The sequence below is a fragment of the Alligator mississippiensis genome, chromosome 4 (assembly GCF_030867095.1).
Source record: "Alligator mississippiensis isolate rAllMis1 chromosome 4, rAllMis1, whole genome shotgun sequence".
Taxonomy (NCBI): Eukaryota; Metazoa; Chordata; order Crocodylia; family Alligatoridae; genus Alligator; species Alligator mississippiensis.
In genome coordinates, this window is record NC_081827.1 from 102,067,694 (window position 1) to 102,088,768 (window position 21,075).

The 21,075-nt window shown below is 44.2% G+C and overlaps 1 long non-coding RNA gene across 3 annotated transcripts in view; it reads left to right on the top strand.

Annotated features, from left to right (window-relative positions):
• Positions 1–21,075, top strand: part of LOC109283651 (uncharacterized) — a 34,530-nt gene that overhangs the window by 8,720 nt on the left and 4,735 nt on the right. For all 3 annotated transcript variants that reach the window (XR_009461726.1, XR_002090914.2, XR_009461727.1), the window contains exon 2: positions 18,000–18,208. This is a non-coding gene — a long non-coding RNA (uncharacterized LOC109283651). The remainder of the gene's footprint in view (positions 1–17,999; positions 18,209–21,075) is intronic.

Consider the following 21,075-nt stretch of genomic DNA (forward strand, 5'->3'; position numbering starts at 1 on the left):
AATAAGGGGTGTTTTGAGTCTAAACAGGTTGAAAACCAGTGGTCTAATAGATGGCCAGCCAGTTTGGGAAAAGGAATTTTTACTTAGCCTCAAAAGGTAAGATTTAAAGGGGTGCTTATCTTGGTTTGCCTGCAGATGGGAACTTTAAATGACCTTTGGCAGACTTCTGACTTGTCTTTCTTATACCTTCTGAGCTCTTCTCACCTATGACATTCTCTCGCCTCTGCCTTTCCTTTGCTGATTCTTCTCTTACCCAGAATCTGTTTAAGTGGATGAAAGTGAATGCTATGCTATATAACCATTAAGCGACTTAGACCCTATTACAGTCTATGGGTTGCAAGCCCACCTGCATGTACACTGCAGAGGGGAACTAGTGCACTGGTCTCCTCCCTTTCCTATTCTTGGGGGGGGGGGGGGGGGTTTGCACTGCAAGGGGAGGGAGGGGGCAGGGACCAGCCACTGGCTTTCCAAGGGGGAAGGATTCTTGTGCATAGGCTCTACCTCTCCAAGAGGCTGCCCCTCTCAATAGGCTCCAATCATCTAGCCTATTGAGGATTAAGTTGTTTTCACCATCCCTTCACCAGCCTGTGCCCAAACTTTCCCCCTATGTTACTTCCTCCTCTGGCTTGGTCCAGCCTTAGATGTGTCCCCTGTAGGCATTTCTCTTTCCTTCTTTCTGGAGCAAGAGACAGGAGGCAAGCTCTCCACTTTGCCCATTTTCATTTCTTACCAGTAGCCCTGAATTTTTTTTTTTATTTTTTTTTGCTTTAACAAACCTCCTTTAAAAATACGCACTGTTGTCTCCATTCAGGCAGGGGCAGAAGACAGCAGCTGCCTGGCCCAGGGACACAATTACACTCCAGTTGTTAGAGCTGCAAGTCACCAGCACTCTCCTGTTCTCTGCTTATGTGATGGAAACTCATTTAATAACTCAGCATGGAGGGCCATGCAGCTTCCCTTCCCATTTCAGAAAGGAGCATGTGGAAATGCAGCAAGCTGAATATGCAGATGCATTGCAGCTGCTTCTCCCTTCAGTTATTGCTGTTTGACTTTCAGCATGACCTTTCCAAACAATCATTCATGCTGTCTTTCTTCCTGTGCCTGTGTGCACTCTTACTGCTGAGCACTCACAGGGCTGGCATGAAGCAGATGGAGAGAGGATCTTTTCTGCTATGACTTTTCTAGCTTTTATGTCCCTGTCATCTCTCATCTTGCTTGGTTATTTTGTTTTTTCCCCCCCTTCTACTTCACAGTCTGGTTTCTAGGAGCTGTGAGATTTACAGCACAGGGGAAGAGCAGTGCTATAGGACACAAAAGGGTGTGAATGAGCCACAGAGTTCTGTATCCTGCACAAAGTGTTGTTCAGGAGTCACTCAGAGCCAGCCAGCTCTAACAGATCTGCGGCATTCAGTGTCTGAACTCTGCACAGCACCGTGTAATATGCACGATACAACAACCAGGCCTGGCTGCCTTGTGCCAGAACTTCTTGAAAAAGTTGCAATTCCCCTCATCTTCCTTTTCCAGGCAAACACTGCCACAATTATCAATAGCATCATCATTCACATGTCAAGTAATTCTAAACAATTACCTAACCCACATAGCAACATCCAACTTTTTTCTCAGGTGTCTAATGCTGTCACATGGACCAGCAGGTCCCCTCCGTACCACTGCTGTCAAACTGTGGTAAAAATCTAATAATTCTGACTTAGCTGAGCCCCAGGACATGACAGTCTCGGCCTGCTGTGACTGCTGTCTGTCTGAGACCTTTGCAGGCAAAGGCTGACTTGCTGCTCCTTGTTTTCCTCCTTCATGGGATTTGGAAAACATGTCATCTGTTTCTCCATTGTATCTGATGTGATGGCGCATACAGCTTCACATTGGGGTCTCTTCTGACCCCAATGTGATCATCATGATCATGGTTTTTCATACTAGAGGTATATGCCTTCTCATGAAGTGGTGTCAGGTCTTGGATCCTAAATTACACTGAGATTTTTGTTCTGCTTGACTTGACTCTCTACATATTTTCAAGTCCTTAGTGACTCTGACATTGATTTCAAACAGTAGAGGCATTCTGGTCTTCAGAGGTCCGTTGAATAAAGTGTCATCAAGTGACAACCCATACTTTGGTTTTTCTGTACTCCCACTTGCCTGGTTCATCAAAGATGACACTAGGCACTTGGACAGCATTAAAGAAAAGTACATTTCATGTTGCAAATTGGTATGACTTCTTTTGAATCTGGTGAGAGCTAAAAACAGAGCTAAAAAAAGTGCAAGGTGCTTTCTGGTATGTGCCAGCAACACAGTCCTGCGTACATGTACATCCTAGTATTTCTCCTCATTGTGTAGTGGGGCTGAAAGAAAGGAGGATTGCTGGAGTGTACATTGACTCCCTTGGCATTTTGAAAAAGGAGTTATCTAGGTGTTGTGGCTGCCAGAGTGTAGATTGTTGGATGTTTTGCTGCATAACACTTTGAAGCCCTGGCGTTCATTGTCTAAGAAGCTGCAGGATGCTATTGCATATCCTGATAGATCCCCTGGGTCTATCATCCTTTCTTCCAGTTTGCCCCTTGCTCCCTGGTGTCACAGGTGCGGATGGGGTATGGTGGCAGAGAAGTTAGTAAGGTGCCTTACTAGAGATCTAGAGGTGGACGTTCAAGCCTTTCTCTGGGATTATGCCAAAGTTTATGCCCAAATTGATCCAGCTGTAAATGGGTACCCAGTCAATCAGACTGGGGAATCAATGGTATCCAGATGGGATGCTGACCACACCACTGTTTTGTGTGATTTGCTGTATAAAAGCAGGCTTGCCTTGATCATACCAGTCCTATGAGCCACTATACTTGATCTTAACAAGCTCTGGGCAGGCAGCTCTTGAAAAGCTCTGAGAAGTGCATATTCCACTATCCATCTTTTATTCTTCTTTATCTTGGCTACTCTTTCAACAGGTGTGGAAGCAGTGAGTCTGAAGGATAACCCAGCCAAGGTCATTGATCAACCAGCCATTGTTAGATAGCAGACATGAAAAGATAAGTCTCATAACTACCTCAATTTTGCCATATAGATCTACATTAGGAACATGAACAGGGGCAGGCACTGTCTAATTTTCCCCCTCGGGATAATGCAACAGCACATAACATGTACATAGAGGGATACTTTTTCAAAACCTTCTATTTCTGCATGGCTAGGCACAGAGGTTTGGGAGAGGTGCAGAGACATTGGCAGAAGTGTGGCTAAAAGTGGTGATCCTGGAGACATATTACTCAAAGAGTGCAAAAGACCCAAGAAGGGAGATGCTCGAGATGGCTCAAGCTTGCACAAGACCATATTTTCCCAGACCATTAATGGTGATGATCCTCCACAGAGCTTACTGCAAAGTGGCTTGAGAAGGTGTGTAACCATGGTGGGGGAACAAAGCTGCTCTGTGTAGAAATGCATGGGGGAAGACAAATAGTATTTGCCTAAACATTTTAGTAGAAGCTGTTTAGGCCAAGATAGCGGCAAAAGTCTGCAAACTGAAAAGTCATATTGCCTGACTAGTCCCATGTGCCCATTCAAACCTCCCTCCTTCTCTTCCCCCTCAAATCAGCAGCAGTCCCTTTCCCGAATCTATGCACAGTAGTCAGGAATTTTGTCTTGTACTTGAAAATCTACATCCAATAAAGTTTGCATCGGACACAGGGTTGGGAGGGACCTTCAGAATCAATGCATCACAGTGCTGCAAAATCATGCCATCTGAATGACCCGTTACTTGATTACTCTCAAGTCTTCTTTTTAATTATGATTGTTTTAAATATATTTAATTCAAATGCTCAGATATTGTTTAATATGCATTTCTTTTCCAGTTTCAAATGTGCTGAATTAGATTTGCATTGTTTTTACTAGAAGGTTTTTTCTTGCGAAAGTTTTTACTTTGAAAACATCAAAGGCTTCTGCTAAAGCGTGTATTTGGCAATGCTTTTTTTGGTTGCTTAAAGAATTTTTCCCCCCCACTTTGTCTCTCATTACCAGTGCATGCTCTTACAATAAAATTGGCTTCTTTAAAACTGAATGCCTTTGTTCTCTGCCCATGGGCAATTTGTCACTATCTTGGGAGAAAGGGCAGAGGCAAGAGAGAAGGTCTTGAAACAGTAGCATAATGAAGGGACGGCAACTGGGGCACTAGCCCAAGGAACTGACCCTGGGGTGGGGCACAAAAATAGCAGCAGTTGTGCTGCTGGCCCAAACACCACTACACTGCCAGTGACACTGCCCTGTTTGTCACAGCTGCTCAGGCTTCCCATTATGCCTCCAGGTTCACGTCAGGGGATCTGAAAAAAGTTTTAAAAGGGCATTAAAAATGGGACCAGTAAATCGCTTAGGAGTGCCAGGCCCCACCTGAAATCTTTTTCGATTTTGGCTGGGTCTTAAAGAGATCCCATCAATGAGCATCTTGTTACTCTGCAGTTCTGGGATGTCTTCCTCTTGGTGTCAAAAGGTGTCTGCTACCATTTACAGGTGGATGGGGTTTCTGATCATTTGGGTATCTAAACTTTGTAATGCAGCAACAGCTCTGGGGGCCCCACCCAAATTTTTGCTGCCCTCCAGCTCCAGTTCTATCCCCTTCGTTTGGCATTGCTGCTTCTCTGTTCACCCCAGCATCTGTATCACCACTGCAGTGTTTGAATATGCATCTGTGAAACCCAAACAGGCTTGTACTGCTCTGCCTCCCACAGCCCAAGCAAATCCAGGACCAGGACTCCTTTCCTGGAACAGGCAACAGCATGAGAGTAAGCTGGAGCTTTAGCTGTGGGTTTCTACAAAACAATATCTGAGCGCTTGCAGACATGAGCTAGCAGGAAGAGAGGCATTCCAAAACACATTGGGGATTTTAACAGGGGAGAGAGATAGATTTTCAAGGCATTGTGATCCCCTGGGCACTCAAAATATAACTAGAGCAGCCATTGCAGTTGAAACAGTAGCATTAAGAGATTGTTACCAGAGGCTGGCTGTACCAGTACGGGTAATGCAACATCCAGCGATTGTGCTGTCAAAGAGAACCAAGAAAGGACTTAAATCCCTTGAAAAGTAAGTTTAGTTTACCCCAAAGTTCACTGTTTTGTCCTTAGGACACAAAATTGAGTGTGGATGCATGCAACGATGGGCCAGCGGAGGGCAGGGTTTTCCCAAGTTTTCGTAGTCTAAACCAGGTTCTACTGTGTATTTGTACAGTAGAGCTCTGTTGCTGTCTGGCACCTTTAGGAATTAGAGAGCAATAATGGCCTCGGTCACTGGATTGAATGAGATCTTTTTCTCTCCCCCTTATTCATATTGTACAAACGCAAACACCCTGATCCTAAACTCCAATCTGCCCAGCCAACCTTAGTTTGTCATGGAATCCCACTGAAATAAAAGGGGCTATGAGTGGTCTTGGTAGTGGGAGCCAGGTTGCAGGTCTGTGACCTTAGTCATTAGGGCTACTTCTTAATTCCTGACCTAACTTCATCATCTCCCTATGGATGCTTTTCTTTTCTTTTAGTCCACTTCAGTTAGACCCTTACTAGAAACCACTAATAAAGGAGGGACATCCTGTGCCCATCAGATAATGGTTCCAACTAGAGAACCTCTGCAATATTACAACGTAATACACAGATCTTGTGCATGTACTTAATCTTATTAGGCCACTGATATCAATCCTGTGGCCTCACTGAAAATTTCTACGGACAAGTGAGATACCTGCTGTCAGTCATGATGGGAGGTGCAATATAGTTGCATCATAGCAGAATAGTGATTGGTCCATGTTCAAGTTTATGCATAGAATAAGAATCGGGTGGACAAGCAATGCCCTTGTCAGGTCTATTATAAAGAGCACTTCCATGTCCCAGGAGGCTGCCTGTGCAATGTACCTCTTGTGATCAGGGATATATAATTGGTAATGGAGCTGTTTCTTTACAGGGATGATGACACCTTGCAGGTATCCAGTAAATTTACCTCCTTCTCAAGTGTAGAAGTGAACTGTCCCCGTGTCCTATGTTAGTCCCTACTATAAAACCCAGAATCCCCCACAGCCCTGACTAAGCTGATACAAGCTTGATAAAATGTAGGGTTGTGGTCAATACCCTGCCACAAGCCTTATAGCATAATAGTGCTTTACATCTTTACATCTAAAATAGTGCTTTAAAATAATAGTGCTTTACATCAGACCTGCTCTATTTTGTTTATACTCTTTAATCCTCTCTAAGTGGAAGTTCTACCATTCACATTTAAAAAGTTATACCAGTTTAGCTCCACTTCATTGGCATAGGAGTAGACAGACAACAAAAATCACATTGTCTCAGGTGACACGTCTTCCAGAGCACTAAGTCTCCTCTTCCTTTTTGAAACAGTGTAATATTACATCTATCCACAGCCCTAGAAAGACTTTCTTTTAGGGGTACATGGCTTACTTGATAGTATACAATAAGGGACTTAAGGAGAAAGGGTGACTGCAACTCTTGGTGCTCTGCTAAACCAGAGAATTCCCATCTCTTTGGTTTGGATAAGCTCCTAGTTTCCTGACCTTAATCACTGTATCATTCCTGATGTTCTCACTCTGGGACTCAGAACAACATGGGGAAGACGCTCTGTGGGTAGACTCCAGTCTTTTTTTCATATACAGGCAGCTTTGTCAGTCTGCATTGCAGATCCTAACACTAAAGTACATACAGACACTTCCTGTACATCTGAATTGCTAGGGACAGAGGGGTTATACACATAATATTCGAGAGGACATTGCACCCCATCTTACAGAGAATGCTTCTTAGGATAACTGCAATCCTCTGCAGATAAGCAAGAATACAATATGCTTACACCCAAGTATAGTGAACCACCCTCCAGATGAGAACACACTCTTCAAAATAAAGTCAGTGGTTGTTTCATTACCAAGTTTAACCAAACAACAGCAACTTGAGCTCTTAGATTGTAAACTCTTTTTCAGGACCATATCTTCATCTGGACAAGACAGAGAGACTGGTGAACACTTATTAGTGTTTAACAGATAACAGTAATGAGTAACCCCTTCAGGGCAAAACACCATGCTACATGTCTCCTGTCCTACTTACACACACACACACACACACACACACACACACACACACACACACACAGCTTCAGTTCACTTGGGATAATTTTAGATTCCTGACAAAAAGATAGGAGGGTAGGATTTGGATAAAATAAAAAATAAAAAAATCAGCAAATATATCTATATTACAATTTTATGCTATTACCCGTTCCTGGAACATCCAAGTATCTAATTCAGGTTATTAACACTTTGTTGCCAGCCCATTTTCACAGGCTGGGCACTCAGGGTGGGTTTGACAAAATCTATCAAATCTTTACCCATTATGTGAACCCCTTCAGGAGGTGCTTTCCAAAAATCTGTTTTGATAGCTGAATTCAGTTGGATGAGTGAAACTACAGCTTCCCGTGAAGAATGGCTAACATGTGATGCATAATATAAAACCATGTTACAGTTAACGGGACAGATACTAAATAAAGCAAAACTTGTAAGAATCGTTTGTTATACAATGCTAAGAGATCAAGTTATTGTATTAAACTTAAGAGTAGGAGAAACAGTACTGTATAAAATAAATCTTAAACAGCGAACACTTTTATATGCAATCTCAGCAGCTGTAAAGTTAGTAAAAAAAGTTTCTGTTCAGATAACTGAGGATGTACCATAATACAGTTTCACTTTTCAGTAGGCAAGCTTTCCCTAAGTTGTCCTTTTCCCAGACCTGAATCAATGCATCTAGAAGCAGCAACAGCAATACAATATTAAACCACCTGAAGATCAAAGGAAATTGTCATTTGCTTTGACCAAATACTAAGGCATTGAAATATAGCGCTAAAAGAGCCAGCTGCTACCTCATCTGGCAGTTGCTAGGACAAAGCGGGGTTTTTGAACACTTTCTGGTTGCTCTCCACTTAAACCCAACACATATTTGGTCTTCTTTATACAAGGCAGCCAAAGACTGTTTGATTTACCTTCTATCTTTTTAGTTCCATCTTTTAAGTGTTGTATAATGAGCACAGTGTAGCTCTGTAGTCTAAGAACAGACAATTAATTTTCTAACAACTTGTGAAGTAATACACATGTAGGTTCAAACATCTTTCAGATTCTCCTAGGCAGAAGCAAAAAATATAATCCTTTACTTCTGTTCCTCCTACTCTGGCATTTTTTTTATGTCTGTCTTAATTAGATCATGCCAGTTCTAATTTGAAGATGCAGATCTTTGCGGGGGGCTGGAATGGACAACACAATATACTAATTTTGGACAGGGATGAATATGTCCATTTCCATTAGAAAAAGAAGGAATGAAGTAAAGTGAAGGCTAAAAAGGAACCAATACCTGCAGAGAAATTATATTTCACAGCTGGGATGGTCATTCTATCAATGTGCATTTAGGATTTCAATTAGAGACATATTGGCATGAGGTGTGCAGCTGTATTACCTTGATTATAGGGACTAATTGAACCTAATTCTAGTTCAAGGAGTGGCTGGGAGTAGCCAGTGTACATCCATTTAATAGAAGGGAAAAATGCTATAATACATATATCAAAATGAATATGAAAACCATATATATTTTGCCCATATACTCCCTTCCCTGGCCTCTTACTTTCTAATTCTGCAAAGTTCTATGCAAGTTTCCCTGTGAATGATCCTACTGAAGACAATAGTTGTGTAAACTTAGGTACCTGCATAGGAGTTGTTAGGTTAAGTGCACAAAGATCATTTCCTCAGACTGTAAATTGTCTGGGGTAGGGATTATCTGCCTAGGTAGACAGTGCCTACCTAGCACATTGGTTCATACTACCATGCATACATACACTTCAGCATGGAGTGATGGAAAATGGTCTTACTATGAGGAACTAGGCCTTAAAACTGGTTTTGAATAAGCCTATTTTGTGACTGTATGGGTGCATCTACATGTTGCCCTACAGTGATGTAGCAACACACTACGGTGACATAGCAATCACGTGGGTCTACATGTGATTGATAGCTACAGCGCCGTAGTGGCATGCTTCCCGCTTATAGTACACTGCTACAGCAACATAGAGGGGAAATCTAAGCACGTCAGCCGCTTGGTTCAGTATGGGTGGTTACTGTATGCTGCTTTAGTACTTCCAAAAGGAAGTACTAAAGCACAGTGCCATAGCAATGTCGTCATATAGTGATGTGTGGATGTGCCCTATGAGGAGGTTTTTAGATTAACACTGATCTTTGGTTATTGCCATATATCATTTACCTCCCTTATTACTGCAAGTTATTCACATATGGAATTCTGACTTGAGAAACAAATTATAATTTAGCACCCTCTCCCCCCTCCCAGCCCCCTCCAAAAAATAAAAAAAGAATCCCTTTTCAAATTAAGTTTGCACTGCTTTGGTCTCCCTTAAGGAACTAGTAGCTCTGAGCAAGTACATGGTTTACTGAAAGCCCATGCATGCATGACCAGGTAAAGGTTTACTTCATTTTTTTTTAATCCAGGATTTTTTATGGGATCTCTCCTAAGCATCCTCTTACCTGACTTCATCTTTGTAAGTATCCATTATATACAGATCCCTTGCCACAGATGGAGAGAAGAAAGATAGCCAGAATGCTGGTAGCAGGAGTCTCATTCCAAGTGATGTTTCTTCAGTCCCTTCTCAGCTTCTGCAAAGACATGAGCAACAGAAGTGGATCTAAGTAACTGAAGCCTGGACTGATCTAGATTGTCTCCATAAACATAGTAGTTACATTTTTACAGAAAGGTGTAGATGAGCTTATCTGATCTTGAGTTTTCTTTGGCCTTCTTCAATTTCATTTCAGGCCTTATTCTAGAAGAGAAAAACACTGCTCATGTTAGCTGGTGACCTCCTCCTAGCTATGGGTGAAGGTCAAGCATCCCTCACTATTGTTTTAGATTTGACTGTGCCTTTAATACTTTGAATAAAGGATGTTAGTACATCTATGATGGTGGCTTTTTGGGGGTCTAGTGTAAAACTATTTCACTGGCTGTACAGTGCTTGGGGAATTACTTGCTACTGGAGGTATTGTTTGGGGCCAGTACTGCTGGAGCACTACAGAGCAGAGAGCAAAATCCATTCCCAGGTGCATACCTGCCTTTTCTTGCACTATCTTCAGTTGAGTTGCTTTGCTAGACCCCCAGCTGTTCTCAGATGCCCAAGGAACAATAATAAGGATTGCTTCTTTTTATCTGCAGCAGGTAAGAAATGTGTGACCTTTCCTCCCAGAGGTAGACCTTGCTCCAATCATCTAGGCCTTTTTTCACCTCAAGACTAGATCAGTATAATGTGTTCTACATGGGACTTCACCTTTTGGTCAATCCAATACTTAAACTGTCTGCTTACTGAGCAGAGCTACACACAAATGGCATGTTACAGGGATGCGGGTTAGGGTTTTATAGAGAAGCCTAGTAGAGAAAGCTCTACTTTCTATCCCTGTGAGTTTTGTAGTGAATTGATATTTTGGTGTGTTCATTTGAGGCTTGTTATACAAGGGGTAGGGAATGAGAGTAATTTTGAGACCGTGGAAAGTTCTAGACCTAAGATATGCTACTTAAATTAGAGAGGTTTGGGGGTTTGTTTTTTTTTTACATTTTTTCTTGTCATTTTTCAGCCTACTTGTTCCACTCGGCAACAGGTTTGCAGAATTGCAAACCTCCCTGTCTCATGCATACTCATACAGAAGCAGTATCTTTTTACATCCTCAGGAATAAGACATAGCTTTGAGTCATAGGCCATTTCCCACACAAATATATATTTAGAGATCATCTTATTTACAGACTGGGGCCATTGAATGAGGAAAGGATTGAGCTAAACAAGTAAAGTTCATTATCATGGTATATATCATGACCATTTCCTACAATTGTCTGTGATTTTAGGTCTTTAATAGTTCTTCAGGATCAGAATATGAGAACGAGGGATCAAAACCAGAAGAGAAGCTAGAAGGCAAGTAAATGGAGGGCTAAGTCAAAACAGAGGGTCCTAGTACAGGCAGTCCTCAGACTTATGACACAATTGGTTCCTGAAAACCGTGTCTTAAGTTGAAACATTGCAACTTGGAACCAATTTTCTCATAAGAAACAATGTTATAAATGGGGGATTGGTTCCTGAACTAAGGCCCGATACCGTATGTTCACCAAAAATACCCCAGAATTTTGTACTCAATCAATTATAGATAAGTAATATAGCAACATTAATGTATTTATATTGTAAATAGCAATCATATTGATTTGGAAGGACTTCTTTGAGGAGACTGCTGGACTTTTTGAAAGGCTCTTGGTTGGACTTTTTGAAGGATTCTTGGCTGGAGACTTCTCAGGAGTCTTGGCTACAGATTTTTCTGGAGTCTTGCCTGCTTTCTTAAAGCAAGTGTCCAAGGAAGTTAGGACAGATGTTCTCCAGGGAGAAGAGCGAGGCAGTGAACTTGTTCACTGGTGTGGCATTGCATCAGATCTAGCATTGCAAAGTCGAAACTGACATCAGAAAGTTAAAACAGGTTGTCAATTTATAAACATTGTAAGTGTGAAACATTGTAACTCGAAACAGTGTAAGTTGAGGGCTGCCTGTATTTGGGTTAATGGAAGAATGTGAGAAGGGTCTTGAGGAAAAATTAAGGTTTATGTTAACATTAAAGCTCCTGATACGTAATCTTTATCTAAACACCTTGTTTTTCTGCAAAATACATCTTTGCTTATGTGATTCAAGGTTGACCTATGGGGAAAAAGCCCTAAAATGATTTGGCACTCAGATCCTATTCTCCCTACTAATTAAGCCTACGCTACTAAACATCTCACTTCAGGAGAGCAATTTAGTCCATTCAAAGCTCACAGCCCTCCCATTCTCTCAAATGGACAGTCTTATGAACCTCTGGAGTATGCAAGGGCCTTGTCACATGTTTATTTGCAAGAGTTGCACATCATTGGAATGAGGCGAGCTGTTACAGTAAGGGCATGTTAAGGAGATAATCCTTACTTGGAAGGGAACAATTTTGTTACACATGAACCATACTAAATCTGTGGAACATTAAGCAGTATTAAGGTTAGAAAGTGCTGGAAGCAGCTGCATGTTAAGGTTTAATACCGTTTCTTGGCTGCACAGCTCTTGAGTTGCTACTAGAGGGCTGGTGATCAGCGGTGTGGACAAGAGCCAAGACATCTAGGCTCTATCCCTGCTCTGGTTGTGGGCTATGGCTGGGAATGGTACATTGTGGGATGCTGGAGGACTGCACGTGGCTAGTTTTCTCTCTATGGAGCAGACTGAAGTTAAATTAATACAAGCTAGGTAACACGGCCCAGAGTTAACCCTCACCTGAAGTGGCGTAACTTTGAAATGCTCGGAAGGCGTTTGGCATGAGTTAACAAGCTTTAATGTACGCACTTGCCTTTTAAATGGCCTTAGTATGGTTAAAGTATAATATATAACTTTGCCCTGATGGCAGTTAACATATTCTAGACTGCTTGAATGTATAACTGCTTGAGTTTAACTGCACTTAATAAGTGTCAAGTTGAACTTGTGACAACATCCTAAGTACTGAGCAGAGAGTTGCCCACAGGCAAGCAGTAGGAAGTGGCAGGCACATGGATGTACCTGAACTCCCACACTGAATAAGGGCTGTGGAAAAGCATTTCTGTCATGTTGAGGTCCAGCTTGTTGAACCATACTCCCATCATTACGTGGCAGTGTCTTCAATGTACAAGCACATATTGCAAAGAGGGTGAGTTACCCACCTTTTGCCCAGTAGCCTTAGATTAGTGTTCGTATCCAAAAACCGAGCATATATGTATTCAGAATCCTCAGATTGAGGGATGCCTATAACCCAGGTCACCTGCTTTCCAAGAAGGTGCTGTAAGCATCAGTTGATCGCCTAGGCAGGGCTGACCATATTCTCATTCCCAGTCCAATGAATCTGGACTACCAGGTGGAAAAGAACATGAAAAGCTCTGTGGCCAGAAGGAGACCAAGCAAGATGGAGCCTGACTATGTAGGCCAGTGAGAAAGATACTGTCTGGAATGGAGGGAGCCCTTAGTTCTGCCTCTGGCTCTCAGTTCTATTTCTACATTTAAAGTTAAGTAATCACTGGATAAAAGGTTCCTGCCACGCATTCTCTATAAGGGTAGGTTGTATCTGTTAACTTTCAGGGCACCACCATTCTCCTGTTCAGCCTATTTCTGGCTGAAACCAGGTATGGAATATGGGCTATGGGGAAAGGAACCTTGTGTCAGTTTTATTGTTTTACAGGCACATTCTTTATGAATTTGTTAGGAATACTGAGCATGCTGGGTTCATTGTGTTCTCCGTTATTGTGTTATTATGTGGGCAATATTATACTGCATCCTGGCTGAAAGTCCCTGTACTTTAGCTGCATTAAGGATATTTATCCTTGTGGTGTTTTTAATTTTGCCTAGCACCTAGGGCACAGAGAGGCACTATATTAAATTAAAAAAAAAATACATTTAATAGGACTATAGTGCCTTTTGTTTTCAAGCTGGAAAGTACCCTGGTATTATATCCTGTCTTCCCACAACTCCTACCCCATCCCCTTAAGTAGAAAGCTTTAGAACCAGCTTCAGGCTTTCTTCCTTTGAGCTGCACTGAAATCTGTTGCCCTGTTAATGAGCAGCCTTTAGATTCTTCTAAACACACCACAGCTTGGCCCCTGTTTTCCTTGACTCTCTGCCAAGCCTATTACACGTGTCGGAGCAGCCAGGGAAATGGAAGAATTATGATTTCCATTTGGCTTCTGCTGCCGCTTAGTCTAATTTTCACTGGCTTTGAAATATAGCAATTGCTTTTTTGTTGTTGTTTTGGTTTTCCTTGTCATTTTGCCTTTTTTCCTTGTCTTCCTCTCAAAGGAGGGGAAAAAGACACAATAGACATGCTAAGATAGCCCCCTCCCTTTTTTTCTTTTGTAAAAAAGGGACTTACTTGTTCCAGAACAAAAATTCATTATCAGAAGAGTTTTGTTGTAAGAGGAAGCGGGTTAATGAGGTTATATCTAATCAGAATATATGGAATGCATTGCCATTAGCTTTGTTTCACTACTTCAGAAGAAGCAGGGTAGTGGGGGGAGGGGGAAGCTATAAGCTAGAGGTGCTGGAGTATTCCTGTGCTAGGCAAATAGGAGAGTAAAGGACAAGAGGTGGTCATGAGAGGATACTTACCTCCATCTCTATGGCATTTGTAGCACACCTGTTGGCATAGGGTCTTTGTGCTACTGCCATCTCACAATACAACAATGGAGGGTAAAAGTTGCTCAGTGGGGTGGAATGATGGCTAATGAGGGACTGAAGTTCTTGTCTTCCTGATCCTTGGGGAATAGACCAGGAAACAGATGTTGCAGGGTGGTGAGACAGAGGCAGTCAACTTCTAAGTGAGGGTCATTATAATTCATAAGTATGTTTATTGTGAACTGGCTTAATTTGGATAGAGGAAAGAAAAAAAATAGGATCTCTTAAAAAATAAGAAGGTCAGACAACACAGATTCAGATTTAGTTTCAGTGATGAAAAGTCTGTCACAGCAAGCTATCACATGCTCTTGACCTCACAGTTAGGATGACTTTCCAAAGCTTAGCATCTGTCTTTCAGACCTGAGAGAATGTATTGTATCCAAAAGTTTGTCAAACTTTATCCCAACTACACAGCTGGTCCAATAAAAGATATTGCCCTAAGAAATTTTTGCCTCACACAATTTCTCAACCATCATGGCTACAACATCTCTCTTACACTACCGTATTGGTCTTTTGAGAATTCAGGCTAAAAGTCTCCAGTTCAGGCCATAATTTTTAAACCATCTATTCTCCATTTTCTTTTATAGAGGTAGGGTTCTCATTTGTTACCATTGCCCCTAGAGCCTTTGCGATGGCCTCTCAAGCCCTGACCATATCCAGATAGTTCTGACTTGATGGGGATGAGAGTTTGCACTGGGTTGTGCTGCTGGATGTCAGCTGATGAGCAGGTAAAGCGGAAGTTCTCCTTTATATTATGTCACTGAACTTTCCAATAAAATCTTCATGGATCCCAAGCTCCCCTCCTATGTGTTTGCCATTTCCACTGAGGCAGTTGTAGCTCATATAGATCACTTTCAGAGGCTGGAGGGCATCCAACCTAGGTAAGGATGGGCCTAGCTAAGGATGATATGGAGGCAGCTCATCTTCTTCCTTCTCTGACTTTCCCAGATTGAAAATTGGAGCCTTCTGAGTTACTCTTCCTTTAGGCTCATGTGAAGAAAAGTCCTTTGCCCATTTGTCCATTGATGACTTCTAGCTTATTCGGTAGCCTCTGTCAAATGGTTGATTTTTTTTTTTCTTCATGCAATGCACTCATCACATTAAAGGCCCTTTCTAGTCTATGCTGGATCCCAGAGCTCTAATGACTGGTTGATATCAGTCGTTAGATTGGATAGATCCCTAGTAACATCTCTCCTGGAGGCCCTTACTACACAGGCAGTGGTTGCATTCTGGTCAATGAGGACTATCATTGCTTCATCCAAATCATGTCTCATATGACCCTCGTTCTCAGCAAAATTTGTTCATTAGTTCATCAAAAAATAAGGGATAATTACAGCTAAAAAAATTGACAAAGCACAAGAGGAGAGAGTTCCTGAGCTGAGGAGCAACTACTAAGACTGACATCCCACCTGTTTTTGTTACATGAACTTAGTGCACAGATGATACCTGCAGGTCAAGTGAAGATTATATGATGTTCTGAAGCCCTGTAGGATAGAAGGATGGTCCTGCCATGGAAGGTCAGTAAATTAGCAATTCAGGCCTTGACACCCTGTGTCCCAGTAGGCCTGGATCTTATCTCCTTGTGAGCCACAGCCTCAAAAGGGTTTGGAGGACTAATTGAAACATTTGAATGTGCCTCTATATTGGCACTGGGTCCCTCAGAGCCGTCAGGAAAAAAAAAGTAATCTGCACTTGTGTATCTGGAACTTGCTAAATATGCATTTCCACTTCCTCTTGGTTCAGCATCTCCTCCCATTTCACTATTCTTGGGCAGTAGTTCTGCCAGCAGAAGTATCTGTAATTTTACATATAATGTGGGTCTCTCAGATATTGTATCTTTCCTTGAATCTGATGCAATATTGCCTCTGTAGAGGGCATTCATTATGGACCTTGGGCTTAATGAAACCTGTGCTCTCTAGCTTGTGGGTAGGAAGACAGGAGAACAGGAAAGACCATGTGGACAATATTTTCTATATAATAGTGTATACGCAAGAAATGAATCACAGCAGAAAATGGGTTCTCAGCAAGCAGAGTCCCTTTAAGGAGGGTACAAAGGGCTCTGAATTTCAGACCCTGGAATAAGGTTGCATAGCTTTTTCAGTTCTACCAAAGGCTCAGTGGAGAAGTGAAGGGTGGGTAGGGGCCCCGCTTGGGTAGCGCTCTCCCTTGGGCAGAGGCCCCGCTTATTTGAACTATGCATGCAGGTTGACTACAAGTCTCTCTGAACAGAGACTGGAGAAGACAAGAGCCCCAAAGGGGGGGTGCTTGGGTTGTGATTCTTGCTCATCATTTTCTATGGGAGAGCCATCAGAGGAGAAAGTCAATGCAGATCAATGGTGGGCAACCCCCTTGTCCAGGGTGGCAAGCCTGAGCACTTCTCAGCTGCTTGCCACAGAAAAACCTGCCATAGGGCTCCAAGCTGGGACAGCCCCTGGCTCACTAGCAGCCTGCCTGAGCTGCCCTGGAGGGCACTGCTGCCACAGAGGGAGGACTGGGCCCATGACTGTGCAGGGCCTGCATGGCCCACTGGCAGCTTACATGGACAGGCTGTGCTGGAAAAAAGAAAAAAGGAGCGTTGAGGGACTCAATTCCTTTTTCAGAACCCACCCACCTCTCCCACAGCTGGGGGGAAAGCTGGCAACAGCCCTGAGCTGTGAGGGGCCCTGGTCCTTTCCTCTGCAGTAGTGGTGCCCTCCGGGGTTGCCCGGGTGGGTGGCTAGTGGACAGATGCTGCCCCTGCTCAGAGGCAACATCCAGCCCAATCCAATTGCTCCCCAAGCCTGAGTGGGGGCAGGATACGGCCTGCTAGCAGCCCACATGGAGGGAAGGACTGGGGCTCCCCACACCTCAGGGGTTGCTCAGCTCACCAGCAGCTCATGCCCCTCCTCCCCCAGCTGTGGGAGATGCAGGCAGTCTCTGCAAGAAAAACCAAACAAAACTAATTGAGCCCCTCACAACTTCTGCCTTTAACCTGCATCTTCTACAAGGAAGGGGGGTGGGGTGGTGATGAGCTGTCAAAAGACCGCAACAGTATAAAAAAACGACGTTGCAGACTAAACCACATGTAGATGTGGTTTAGTTAGCAATGTAACAGACTCATTTAAATCGTGAAAGCCCACACATGTACAGCATGATGCAATTAAACTGAAAAAAATGGGCAGTTTTCATCACATGTACAAGCGCCCTTACTCCCTCCATTGCTGCCTTGTATTGTGCTGAACAGCAACAAGCATCTATCTTGTGGAGCTGAGTGGGTGGGGATGGGGGTGGGGTGTGGTTTGATGTTACATATTTCAGTTGTTACCAAACTTACATCTCTTTTTAGCTGAAGAGTCTCAAATGAATTTTGTCATAAGCAATTGGCACCTTGTTAGAAGAAAAAGCCTATTTGGCTCTTCAAAAAGGGAAGAAGAGGGAATCAAAAAAACATAAGACATGGTGAAGTTTGAAAAAAACTGAAAGGCAGGCAAACAGGAAAGTCAATTGAAATTTCTAAGAAATGTTCATTTTTAGTCACTGTAATGAATAGCTTCCAACTGGCACAACAAGAGCTTTGACACCAGATTCTGACATCAGAATCTCACTCCTCTGCAGCTGCTCCTGGCAGTGTGGACCTGGAAAAGTAGAGCTATTCTCAAAGCTATAGACCTTCCCCACCCAGAGCCAACCTGTCTGCCATTTTACCCAATACTATTTTTTGTGGGATTTCTAAAGCTTTCCATTTTCCCTTTTTTTTTTTTTTTTTACAGAAGATGAGTGAGTCTATGCTGTGTCACGTGTTACATAGTCCAGCAGTGGCCTCCCAATCCTGCAGGGAGAGGAAGAGCCTCTCCGCAGCCTATTTGTCAACTTCACCTTCCCACGAGCTGTTCTTTTGAAATTCCCCCATCCTGTATCAAGAGAATCAAGAGAGAATGCTTCACCAGCATGCAGGGTGATAAGAGGAAGGGAAGCCCAGGTAAGCAACAATTTCTGGTGAGCAGGGGGCCACAACTGTCCTGGGAGTGGGAGGGAGGCACATGCACCCTCAGGAGGCCTCAGGCATCTCTACAGTAATGCTCGTAGTATGGGAAGTAAGCAGAAGGAACTGTGCCTCCTGATTGCGAGTAAGAACCCAGACTTAGTAGGGCTCGCAGAAACCTGGTGGGACCCTACCTACGACTGGGCGGTGGGGATATTCGGGGATATACCCTATATAGAAGAGACAGGACAGAGAGGAAAGGTGCAGGGGTTGTGCTGTATGTCAAAGAGCACCTCACATCATCAAGGATTAGCTTTGGGTTAGAGGAGGGTTGGGCAGAGGCACTATGGGTCAAACTACAAGGGGGGCATGGCAAAAGGGACCTTACAGTGGATGTCTACTACAGACCACCCAACCAAGGGGAACAGCTGGACCAGGACTTCTCCAGTCAGCTTACGGAGGCGGTTAGGTCAAGGGATGTTATTGTCATGGGTGACCTAAACTACCCAGGCATTTGCTGGGAGGAACAGACAGCCAGGTCTGACCGCTCGCGTAGGTTCCTGGCTGTATTACAGGACCTTCACCTTATCCAGGAAGTGCACAGCCCCACTGGGGGTAATGCCTTGCTGGACCTGGTCCTGGCCACGGGGGATGACCTGGTGAGGGGACTGCAGGTCCTTGACCACCTGGGCAATAGTGATCATCACCTGCTGGACTTCATTATCCAACGCAGGGCGTCAAGGGCTCACACTAAGGCTAAAGCCCTTGACTTCAGAAGGGCTAACTTCAATGAGCTTAGGAGCTGGTGGGGGAGGCACTGAGGGCCCAGAAAGTAGAAAAGATGGCAGTCCACAAGGGATGGTCGTACCTTAAGGGAGCGATCCTCCAGGCCCAAACGTTAACAGTCCCTGAGAGAAGCAATTGCGATAAGAGTGCTCAGAGACTCCCTTGGCTCAGCAAGGGCATTCAGCAATGCCTGAGGACTGAAAGGGGGGTGTACAACCAGTGGAAGGGAGGAGCTATCACCAAGGAGGAGTACTCCTCCTTGGCCCGGGAGTGTAGGAGGGCTATTAGGAAGGCCAAAGTAGAGATGGAACTCAGGCTAGTGACCAGGATTAAGGACAACAAAAGTCCCTTTTGAAGTAATTGGTAGCAAGAAGAGGGCACCAGGCAATGTAGGCCCCCTGCAAGATGCAAACAATAATCTTGTGGCCACGTCAGACAAGAAAGCTGATATTTTTAACAGTTTCTTTGCCTCTGTTTTCTTGAACAGTGACCGGGATATCCCACCTACCAGAGGTAGGGACAATCTTGAGGATAGCTCTGTCAGGCCTTGGGTCAGCACAGATGTAGTTAGGGATCTTCTGGAAGGGCTAGACACTTTTAAATCTGCAGGTCCCGATGCCCTCCACCCAAGGGTGCTGAGGGAGCTGGCAGGGGTCATCGCAGAGCCCTTGGCCCGGCTGTATGAGCATTCGTGGTCATCTGGCCAGGTGCCGGGGGATTGGAAACTGGCTAATGTGGTCCCTATTTTCAAGAAAGGGAGGAAGGAGGACCCAAGTAACTATAGGCCTGTAAGCTTCACCTTGGTGCTCAGGAAGATCTTGGAGAGAATCATCAAGGAGCACATCTGTGGGGGGCCAGCACGGGAGATCATGCTCAGAGGCAATCAGCATGGGTTCATCAAAGGCAGGTCCTGACTGACCAACCTGATTGCCTTTTATGACCAAGTAACTAAATCCTTGGATGATGATGTCGCCGTAGACGTAGTTTTTCTAGACTTTAAGAAGGCCTTTGACACTGTCTCTCACCCCACAGTTGGGTGGGTAAAAAATTGGTTGGTGGGGCACACCCAGAAAGTAGTGGTGTACGGGTTGTACTCAACCTGGTGAGATGTAAGCAGTGGGGTACCCCAGGGCTCGGTCCTTGGGCCCGCACTGTTTAACATCATCAGTGACTTGGACAAGGGGGTGGAAAGCACGCTGTCCAAGTTTGCTGATGACACTAAGATGTGGGGCGAGGTGGACACACTTGAAAGGAGAGAGAGGCTGCCACTAGATTTAGACAGACTACAAAAGTGGGCAGATGAGAATAGGATGGGGTTCAACATAGACAAATGCAGGGTGCTGCACCTTGGGAGAAGGAATCCACAGCATACATACAAGCTGGGGAGTTCCCCTCTTGAAAGCACAGAGGCAGAGAGGGATCTTGGAGTCATTATTGACTCCAAGATGAACATGAGCTGCCAATGCCAGACCGCAGCCAGCAAGGCCAGCCATACCTTGTCATGCATCCAAAGGTGCATCTCAAGATGGTTCAGAGAGGTGATACTCCCCCTCTATGCAACTTTGGTCAGGCCGCAGTTGGAGTACTGCATCCAGTATTGGGCGCCGCACTTCAAAAGGGATGTGGCCAGCCTGGAGAGGGTTCAGAGGAGGGCCACCTGCTTGGTGAAAGGGCAGCAGGACAGGCCCTACGAGGAGAGACTGAGGGACCTGAACCTGTTCAGCCTCAGCAAGAGGAGGCTGAGGGGGGACCTGGTGGCTGTCTATAAACTCATCAGGAGAGATCAAAAGCAAATAGGTAAAGCCCTTTTCTCCCCAGAACCACCTGGGGTGACAAGGAACAATGTTAATAAGCTGATAGAGAATAGGTTTAGGTTAGAGATCAGAAGGCAATATTTTACAGTTGGGGTGGCCAAAATCTGGAACCAACTTCCCAGGGAAGTGGTCCTCGCCCCTACCTTGGGCAAATTCAAGAGGAGGTTGGACGATCACCTGTCTGGGGTCTTGTGAACCCAGCATTCATTCCTGCCTGTGGCAGGGGGTCAGGCTAGGTGATCTGTTCAGGTCCCTCCTGACCCT